Source organism: Dendropsophus ebraccatus, unplaced genomic scaffold, assembly GCF_027789765.1.
Source record: "Dendropsophus ebraccatus isolate aDenEbr1 unplaced genomic scaffold, aDenEbr1.pat pat_scaffold_1736_ctg1, whole genome shotgun sequence".
Taxonomy (NCBI): Eukaryota; Metazoa; Chordata; class Amphibia; order Anura; family Hylidae; genus Dendropsophus; species Dendropsophus ebraccatus.
Window position 1 is genome coordinate 6,823 of NW_027209163.1, and position 9,800 is coordinate 16,622.

The 9,800-nt window shown below is 44.2% G+C and overlaps 1 pseudogene; it reads left to right on the top strand.

Moving 5' to 3' along the window:
• Window positions 1-4,167: 4,167 nt before the first annotated feature.
• On the top strand, window positions 4,168-9,441 carry LOC138775534 (ribonuclease P protein subunit p29-like; annotated as a pseudogene).
• Window positions 9,442-9,800: the final 359 nt, after the last annotated feature.

Here is a 9,800-nt window from a genome sequence, read left to right on the forward strand (position 1 = left end):
CATACCCAAGAGAGTCCAGCCTGGCCCAAAGTGGTTCTGGGTATAAAAACTGGCATCAAAGTGGGCAGATTGGCATTTTTTTCCTAATTTGAATAAGTAAAAGCTGTTTTCAAAGGGTTAAATGAGTTTGGGCCACTGATCTCACACTGATAATACACAGAGAGGGATGCCCCACATCACATCCAAGAGAGTCCAGCCTGGCCCAAAGTGGTTCTGGGTATAAAAACTGGCATCAAAGTGGGCACATAGGCATTTTTCATGATTTGAATAAGTAACAGCTATTTTCAAAGGGTTAAATGAGTTTGGGCCACTGATCTCACACTGATAATACACAGAGAGGGATGCCCCGCATCACATCCAAGAGAGTCCAGCCTGGCCCAAAGTGGTTCTGGGTATAAAAACTGGCATCAAAGTGGGCAGATTGGCATTTTTTCCTAATTTGAATAAGTAACAGGTGTTTTCAAAGGGTTAAATGAGTTTGGGCCACTGATCTCACACTGATAATATACAGAGAGGGATGCCCCACATCACATTCAAGAGAGTCCAGCCTGGCCCAAAGTGGTTCTGGGTATAAAAACTGGCATCAAAGTGGGCAGATTGGCATTTTTTCCTAATTTGAATAAGTAACAGCTGTTTTCAAAGGGTTAAATGAGTTTGGGCCACTGATCTCACATTGATAATACACAGAGAGGGATGCCCCGCATCATACCCAAGAGAGTCCAGCCTGGCCCAAAGTAGTTCTGGGTATAAAAACTGGCATCAAAGTGGGCACATAGGCATTTTTCATGATTTGAATAAGTAACAGCTATTTTCAAAGGGTTAAATGAGTTTGGGCCACTGATCTCACACTACGTACACACAGATAGGGATGCCCCGCATTACATCCAAGAGAGTCCAGCCTGGCCCAAAGTGGTTCTGGGTATAAAAACTGGCATCAAAGTGGGCAGATTGGCATTTTTCCTAATTTGAATAAGTAACAGGTATTTTGAAAGGGTTAAATGAGTTTGGGCCACTGATCTCACACTGATAATACACAAAGAGGGATGCCCCGCATTACATCCAAGAGAGTCCAGCCTGGCCCAAAGTGGTTCTGGGTATAAAAACTGGCATCAAAGTGGGCAGATTGGCATTTTTTTCCTAATTTGAATAAGTAAAAGCTGTTTTCAAAGGGTTAAATGAGTTTGGGCCACTGATCTCACACTGATAATACACAGAGAGGGATGCCCCACATCACATCCAAGAGAGTTCAGCCTGGCCCAAAGTGGTTCTGGGTATAAAAACTGGCATCAAAGTGGGCAGATTGGCATTTTTTCCTAATTTGAATAAGTAACAGCTGTTTTCAAAGGGTTAAATGAGTTTGGGCCACTGATCTCACACTGATAATATACAGAGAGGGATGCCCCGCATCATATCCAAGAGAGTCCAGCCTGGCCCAAAGTGGTTCTGGGTATCAAAACTGGCATCAAAGTGGGCAGATTGGCATTTTTTCCTAATTTGAATAAGTAACAGCTGTTTTCAAAGGGTTAAATGAGTTTGGGCCACTGATCTCACATTGATAATACACAGAGAGGGATGCCCCGCATCATACCCAAGAGAGTCCAGCCTGGCCCAAAGTAGTTCTGGGTATAAAAACTGGCATCAAAGTGGGCACATAGGCATTTTTCATGATTTGAATAAGTAACAGCTGTTTTCAAAGGGTTAAATGAGTTTGGGCCACTGATCTCACACTGATAATATACAGAGAGGGATGCCCCGCATCATATCCAAGAGAGTCCAGCCTGGCCCAAAGTGGTTCTGGGTATAAAAAACTGGCATCAAAGTGGGCAGATTGGCATTTTTCCTAATTTGAATAAGTAAAGCTGTTTTCAAAGGGTTAAATGAGTTTGGGCCACTGATCTCACACTGATAATACACAGAGAGGGATGCCCCACATCACATCCAAGAGAGTCCAGCCTGGCCCAAAGTGGTTCTGGGTATAAAAACTGGCATCAAAGTGGGCACATAGGCATTTTTCATGATTTGAATAAGTAACAGCTATTTTCAAAGGGTTAAATGAGTTTGGGCCACTGATCTCACACTGATAATACACAGAGAGGATGCCCCGCATCACATCCAAGAGAGTCCAGCCTGGCCCAAAGTGGTTCTGGGTATAAAAACTGGCATCAAAGTGGGCAGATTGGCATTTTTTCCTAATTTGAATAAGTAACAGGTGTTTTCAAAGGGTTAAATGAGTTTGGGCCACTGATCTCCACCTGATAATACACAGAGAGGGATGCCCCACATCACATCCAAGAGAGTCCAGCCTGGCCCAAAGTGGTTCTGGGTATAAAAACTGGCATCAAAGTGGGCAGATTGGCATTTTTTCCTAATTTGAATAAGTAACAGCTGTTTTCAAAGGGTTAAATGAGTTTGGGCCACTGATCTCACATTGATAATACACAGAGAGGGATGCCCCGCATCATACCCAAGAGAGTCCAGCCTGGCCCAAAGTAGTTCTGGGTATAAAAACTGGCATCAAAGTGGGCACATAGGCATTTTTCATGATTTGAATAAGTAACAGCTATTTTCAAAGGGTTAAATGAGTTTGGGCCACTGATCTCACACTACGTACACACAGATAGGGATGCCCCGCATTACATCCAAGAGAGTCCAGCCTGGCCCAAAGTGGTTCTGGGTATAAAAACTGGCATCAAAGTGGGCAGAATGGCATTTTTTCCTAATTTGAATAAGTAAAAGCTGTTTTCAAAGGGTTAAATGAGTTTGGGCCACTGATCTCACACTGATAATATACAGAGAGGGATGCCCCGCATCATATCCAAGAGAGTCCAGCCTGGCCCAAAGTGGTTCTGGGTATCAAAACTGGCATCAAAGTGGGCAGATTGGCATTTTTTCCTAATTTGAATAAGTAACAGCTGTTTTCAAAGGGTTAAATGAGTTTGGGCCACTGATCTCACACTGATAATATACAGAGAGGGATGCCCCGCATCATATCCAAGAGAGTCCAGCCTGGCCCAAAGTGGTTCTGGGTATAAAAACTGGCATCAAAGTGGGCATATTGGCATTTTTTCCTAATTTGAATAAGTAACAGCTGTTTTCAAAGGGTTAAATGAGTTTGGGCCACTGATCTCACACTGATAATACACAGAGAGGGATGCCCTGCATCACATCTAAGCTGTTACTTATTCAAATCATGAAAAATGGCTATGTGCCCACTTTGATGCCAGTTTTTATACCCAGAACCACTTTGGGCCAGGCTGGACTCTCTTGGATGTGATGCGGGGCATCCCTCTCTGTGTATTACCAGTGTGAGATCAGTGGCCCAAACTTATTTAACCCTTTGAAAACAGCTGTTACTTATTCAAATCAGGAAAAATTCCAATCTGCCCACTTTGATGCCAGGTTTTTATACCCAGAACCTCTTTGGGCCAGGCTGGACTCTCTTGGATGTGATGCGAGGCATCCCTCTCTGTGTATTATCAGTGTGAGATCAGTGGCCCAAACTCATTTAACCCTTTGAAAACAGCTGTTACTTATTCAAAATAGGACAAAAATGCCCATCTGCCCACTTTGATGCCAGTTTTTATACCCAGAACCACTTTGGGCCAGGCTGGACTCTCTTGGATGTGATGCGGGGCATCCCTCTGTGTATTATCAGTGTGAGATCAGTGGCCCAAAGTCAATTTTATTTTTAAATCATAATTTTGTGGTTTTACTTTCATGCCCATTTTTATGCCAACCGTGGGGTCTTTTGGCCATTTTTATCACCAGTCCTCTCAGGGGCCCCTCACTTACGGTAGGAGTATGAATATTATACATTTTCTGTAAGAATAATAGCTAAAACAGGAAAAAGAAAAATCCTCTGAATAAGAAACTGCCGAATAAGAAACCAACTTCAGCCCCGAATAAGAAACTGGCCGAATAAGAAACCAACTTCAGCCTCGTGCAGTTTGCACCAGTCTAAATTTTACACCCCTTGATAAATCCCCCCCACAGTGTCCTGCACTTTTAGCATCTGGACCCAGTGAGGCAGTGGCAGGATCTGGGAAGCATGAGGAGACCTCCTAGGTGTTGGGGGACCACCACATGTCATCTGATGTGGCTGCTCCGCTACTCGCTTGCTCTCTGTAACCGGAAAAATACAGGTAAAGGAGGTCTATAAACCGATGACACTGATAACCCTACTGCTGTGTGGCAACAGGAGAGTTCACCTCGCACACACCCGTTGCCCCCGGAGTCTTCACTGAGGGGGTTCCCAGTGTACCATCAGCCATGCCAGCCCTGCCATCCTTTCTCAATGATTCCCTTTTCTATGAACTGTTGAGGTTTCCTAATTGCCGCACCAGATTATTAAGAATTCGGTCCCCATGGCAACAGACTGACGTATAATGACAGCGACGCCTTGCATGACGTCACACGGAAGCCGGAAGTGCTATTTTGACTCGCCGAGATGGACCGTAAGTGTCTGCTGTTGCCGGTTATGTATATGGTGCGGTGTAAAGCCGGGCAGAGGCGCTGCTCTCACCTGGTGGGCATGCTGGAGTGTATGAAGGCTTGGTTCTATACAGAATATAATGCAACATAGAACTGCCATGTAACTGCCATGATTTAGTTGTCGTCATGCTGAGGCTTGTAGTCGTGCCGCCTCATTAAATAGCTGTGGTTTAGATGGCAGTCATTATGGAGGACATAGCTCTCTGTGTAGACACCACAATAACATGTAGCTATAAAGAGAAGGGGGCAAGAAGCCACAGTTCCTTCTGGGAGTTGTAGTACTCCAGTGCATCGGACGTGAAGAGTGCATACATGCTTATAAAGGAGATAATAATACAACTGCTGTGTTCCCACTGTGCAGGTCAGGCTGGGAGCTGTAGTTCTGTAACCACTCTCACCATGTTACAGTATATGGAGGAACCCTGGGGCTCAGGCGTATCAGGGAGCTGAGCTGGGATTGGCAGCTGTGGGCAGTGTACACCTGTCTGACAGATGTGGGCAATAATGTATCCAATGTTCCTCAGTTGTGCTTGGTACATAAGTGTGTGTGGTGTATGTCACAGCTTTCTGTCGGCATCCTGACAAGATCCTAGGGACTTTGGGGCTGAATTGGGGTAACATTACAAAGCAGACCATACTCTGGACACAGGCATAGAATGCAAGGAGGTCAGGACTGCAAACACTACAGGTATTGTTATATGCATCAGACATCACTACACTATGATCACTACCCCTCTATATGGAGCACAAGGTGTAATGGTAGTATGACCATGAATAAGATCACCCTTCTGCAGCGTGCTCAGCTGCGATTGGCTGAGCACAGTTATGCTCAGCCAATCGCGGCTGAGCATCTGCTGGCGCTGCAGAAGGCGGCCGGCACTAGGGACGGTCGGAGTGGTTCAGCCGTCCGTCCGAAGATGACGTCCTGGCACAAGATGGTGGACATGCGCAACACGGATCAGGTATGTATAATGCACCACACTTCCGGGTACACGTGCAGGGGTGGTGGTACATGGGAAGGGGGCGATTCACAGACATAACATACATTACAAAGTTGTATAACTTTGTAATGTGGGTTATTCTGTGAATAATTGTTTACCGACGCACTACCCCTTTAATGATGAAGAGAGCGGGGAAGAGGCATGGGGAGGTTGTGCAAGCCTAATGCACAGACATTCTAGGCCACGCCAGTTTGATACAGGGCTGCAAATGTAAACGTTTTTTTCATGACAATAACTGCATTACCTGCCAAACTGACCACAGGACAGATCATGAATTAAAAGCAGCTATCTGAAGGTACAAGCAGCTTGGGGGGGGGGGCAGATTGTGGGTACAGAGTCGCTTTAAGATGTCCTTTTGTAATATAGAGAAGGAGGAGGAGAAGCCATAAGTAGTGTAGCAGTAACCTCTGACCTCAACGTGGTGTTTTCTCTCTGGGAAAAGATTGTGTTTTTTTCTTCACAGTGTGCTATGGCTGCAGCAGGATGTGTGTGTGCATGCGCGCACACGCAGTATGGCTGCAGCAGGCTGTGTGTGTTTTCCTTATTCACTCAGAAGTCCCCCAGGATCGTGTAGGACATTAGAAATAAGGTGCTAAGCCAGTTCTACTTTGGTGTTTGTTCACACGTACAGAATCCGCAGCAGGTTTGATGCTGTGTTCAGTTAGTTACATTGATATCTGCACCATCAACTTCACAGCCCTGGTTTCCAGGGAGCAGAACGTTAGTCATCCCAGCAACGCGTTCATTCCCTGTTTTCTGCTTAGTTCAGATAACTGTTTACTGCGGCAGCTGCTGAGGCGAGATGTCTTAAGTTTCTCTTAAAGCGACTCAGTTTGGCAGGTGATGCAGTTATTGTCCTAAAAAACTAATTTTAAACTTGCAGTCCCATGCCCAAAGGGAGTATCTGTGTCCTAACTTTGCACCACCCCTCCGTCCCTCTTCCCCACCCTCTTCATCATTAGGAATGCCACTGGAACATTTTCTCCATGCTGAACATTGCACAGGTGGCCTAACGATCCAGCCCATGTGCGGGGCTGACACAGGTGGGGAATAGAAGGCAATCTGCCTGGAGCATTACCAATAATGAAGAGGGTGGGGAGGAGGGACAGATGTTGTGCCAGCCTTATGCATACACAATCTAGGCCACCCCCATTGGGCACAGGGGTGCAAGTTTAACCCCTTAAGGTCAAAGACAATTTTCATTTTTGCGCTTTTGCTTTTTCCACTTTGTTTAAAAGTCCATAGCACTTGCATTTTTTCACCAAGAGACCTAAATGAGCCATATTTTTTGCGCCACCAATTGTACTTTGCAATGACAGACTTTATTTTTCCATAAAATATGCTGCGAAACTGGAAAGAAATTATTTGCGCTGTCAAATTGAAAAAAAGGAATTTTTTTTTCATTTCAGGGAGTTTCGTGTTTATGCCATTCACCCTATGGTAAAACTGGCATGTTATCTATGTTCCTCACATGAGTAAGATTACAACGATATGTAACTTGCATAACATTTATAATATTTGGCGGCTTTTAAAAAATTTAAACCTTTAAAAAAAAACGAAATGTGTTTAAAATTGCTCTATTCCCATTGTTATAGCTAGAGATGAGCGAACCGGGTTCGGGTCGATCCGAACCCAAACGTTTGGTATTTCATTAGCTGGGGCTGCTGAACTTGGATAAAGCTCTAAGGTTGTCTGGAAAACATGGATACAGCCAATGACTATATCCATGTTTTCCACATAGCCTTAGGGCTTTATCCAAGTTCAGCAGCCACCGCTAATCAAATGCAGAAAGTTCTGGTTCGGATCCACTCGAGCATGCTCGAGGTTCGCTCAACTCTAGTTATAATGCTTTTATTTTTTGGTCTATGAGGCAGTGTGAGGTGTCATTTTTTGCGCCATGATCTGTACTTTCTGTCGGTATCTTGTTTTCGTATATGCGATTTGATCACTTTTTATTACATTTCTTTCTGGATTTGATGCAACCAAAAATGCGCAATTTTGCACTGTGGAATTTTTTGGCGCTAACACTGTTTACCGTGCGAGATCAGAAATGTGATAATTTAATAGTTTAGGTGATTACGCACACGGCAATAGCAAACATGTTTGTTTGTATTTATAAAATGGGAAGAAAGGGGTTGATTTGGACTTTTATTAGGGGAGGGGATTTTTTATTAATAAAGTTTTTACTTTTTTTTTTTACTTTAACTAGAAGTCCCCACGGGATTTCTTAGAGATCAATGCTGTGTATATACAGTACACAGCAATGATCCATGAGATCAGTGATATATTGCTCTGGCCTGCTGCAGACCAGAGCAATATATTGCCGAGCCGGGATCAGCTTCATTGCGACACAGAGGCCCGGACAGAAGAACGGAATCCATCCCACTAGACACCAGGGAAGTGCGGAGCAGAGCATCTAAATGCAGCTGTCAGGTTTGACAGCTGCATTTAGATGTTTAATTAGCCGGCACGGCAACGGGACCCGTGCCGGCTAATAGAGGTGCTCCTCGGCTGCAGATAACAGCCGGGAGCAGTGCCGTTCAGAGCGGGGACCCAGCGGGACCCCTCTCTGAACTCCCCCCACGTCACCATGACGTACCACATACGTCATGGGACGCTAAGGGGTTATAAGTTGTTTTTTTAGGACAATAACTGCCAAAGGGACCCTAGGACAGATCTTGGATTAAAAGCAGCTATCCGAAGGTACAAGTGGTTGGGGGGGGCAGATTGTGGGTACAGAGTCACTTGAATTTTGTTGCTGTTTTGACTATTTTCCTGTGTCCCTGAAGATTCACAAGCAAGTCTTCCCATTTTAAAGAAAAATGACATGTAGAAATTGGTGCTTTCTCTTTGCTGTACAGCTAAATACAGGCTAATGTTTTCGGTTATCAGGCATTTCAAATGAATGTTATTTAGAAATGAACATTGAGTAGAGACAATGGAAATAACTGTACCGTATTCTTCTTCCTTCCAGATATTATCTACAAGAAGTTACCTCAAAAAGAGGCCAGCGAGTTGGGGCTAAAGGTAATATGTCAGACTTATTATCTAATACCTTGATTCATGTTGTGAAATAAAACGAAGGCCAAATTTCATATAATTAAATATTTATAGAGAGAGAGAGAGCAAGAGAATGGTTTTTTTTTTTTTTTTATAATGTGTGTTAATAAAATATTCCTAGAATGCAGCAATGACAATTAATCCTCATAGATTCAAAGCACTAAGAAATCGGAAGCGTTCGTCAATGCCTTTCTCAAGCGCAGCATACCCTCCTTTAAGACCTCAAACGCAGAGGAGTTCCTAAGCAGGAAGGCAAGTGGTGCTGGAATTTTACCAAAAGAAGAGGAAACGGAAGTCACACAAGGCAAAAGGCTTCACAGCAAAGGAGCGCAGGGAGCTGAAACTGTTCAAGATTAACCCAGATCAACAAAGGTGGAATATCTGTGTGTTGTGTCCTGTGTCTGGATGATGCCATCACAATGCCCAATAACTGCCATCTGCTGCCTTCCTCCCGTACAGGTATCACATGTACCTCCCACTGCATGAACTCTGGAAGCAGTATATCAGAGACCTATGTCATGGACTACGGCCAGACATGTAAGTATAAATCGCAAACGATTGTTTTTGGGTTTTTTTGTCTTTTTTAAATCTAGACCAATGAGCCTGTTTTTTATCCGATCAGTTGTTTTGTTCAGACTTTTTTTTTTTTTTGTGTGTTGCTAGCATGGCGGCTATGGCTTCCAAATAATTTGTCACCCAGCTTTCACCGACTCCTCAATAGCCAGCCTGTCTACTATGTAGTAATTCATTTCTAATTCAGGACTGGTCCCTGTTGTGGCCTGTGTGTTTCCATATTATGATTGTGATTATTACTGTTGCTGTTTTAGGCAACCCCAGATGATCCAAAACAAGATCCTGAAGGCAGATTTGCATGGAGCAATGCTCACAGGTGAGAGCATGGTCCCATCATCAATGTCCTAACCTAATCATGTCAGAGACAGGATTCGGGACTGCACACCTGTCAGTAGGATGGGTTCTCTTGTAGCAACTGGTTCTTCCACCGACAGTCATGTATAAATAGTAGTGATGAATGAGCATGCTCGTCTGAGCTTGGTACTCGATCGAGTATTAGGCTACTCAATGGTACTCGTTACTCGGACGAGTATCTCGCGATACTCGAGGAAATCTCCATCAGTTTCCTGTAAGTTTGCGCTCTTTTTCGCAGCCAATAAACATGCAGGAGACTCTTTCTTACATCCTGCGATCACGTGGGACCCATACATGTTGATAGCAGCGATTGGTTGGCCC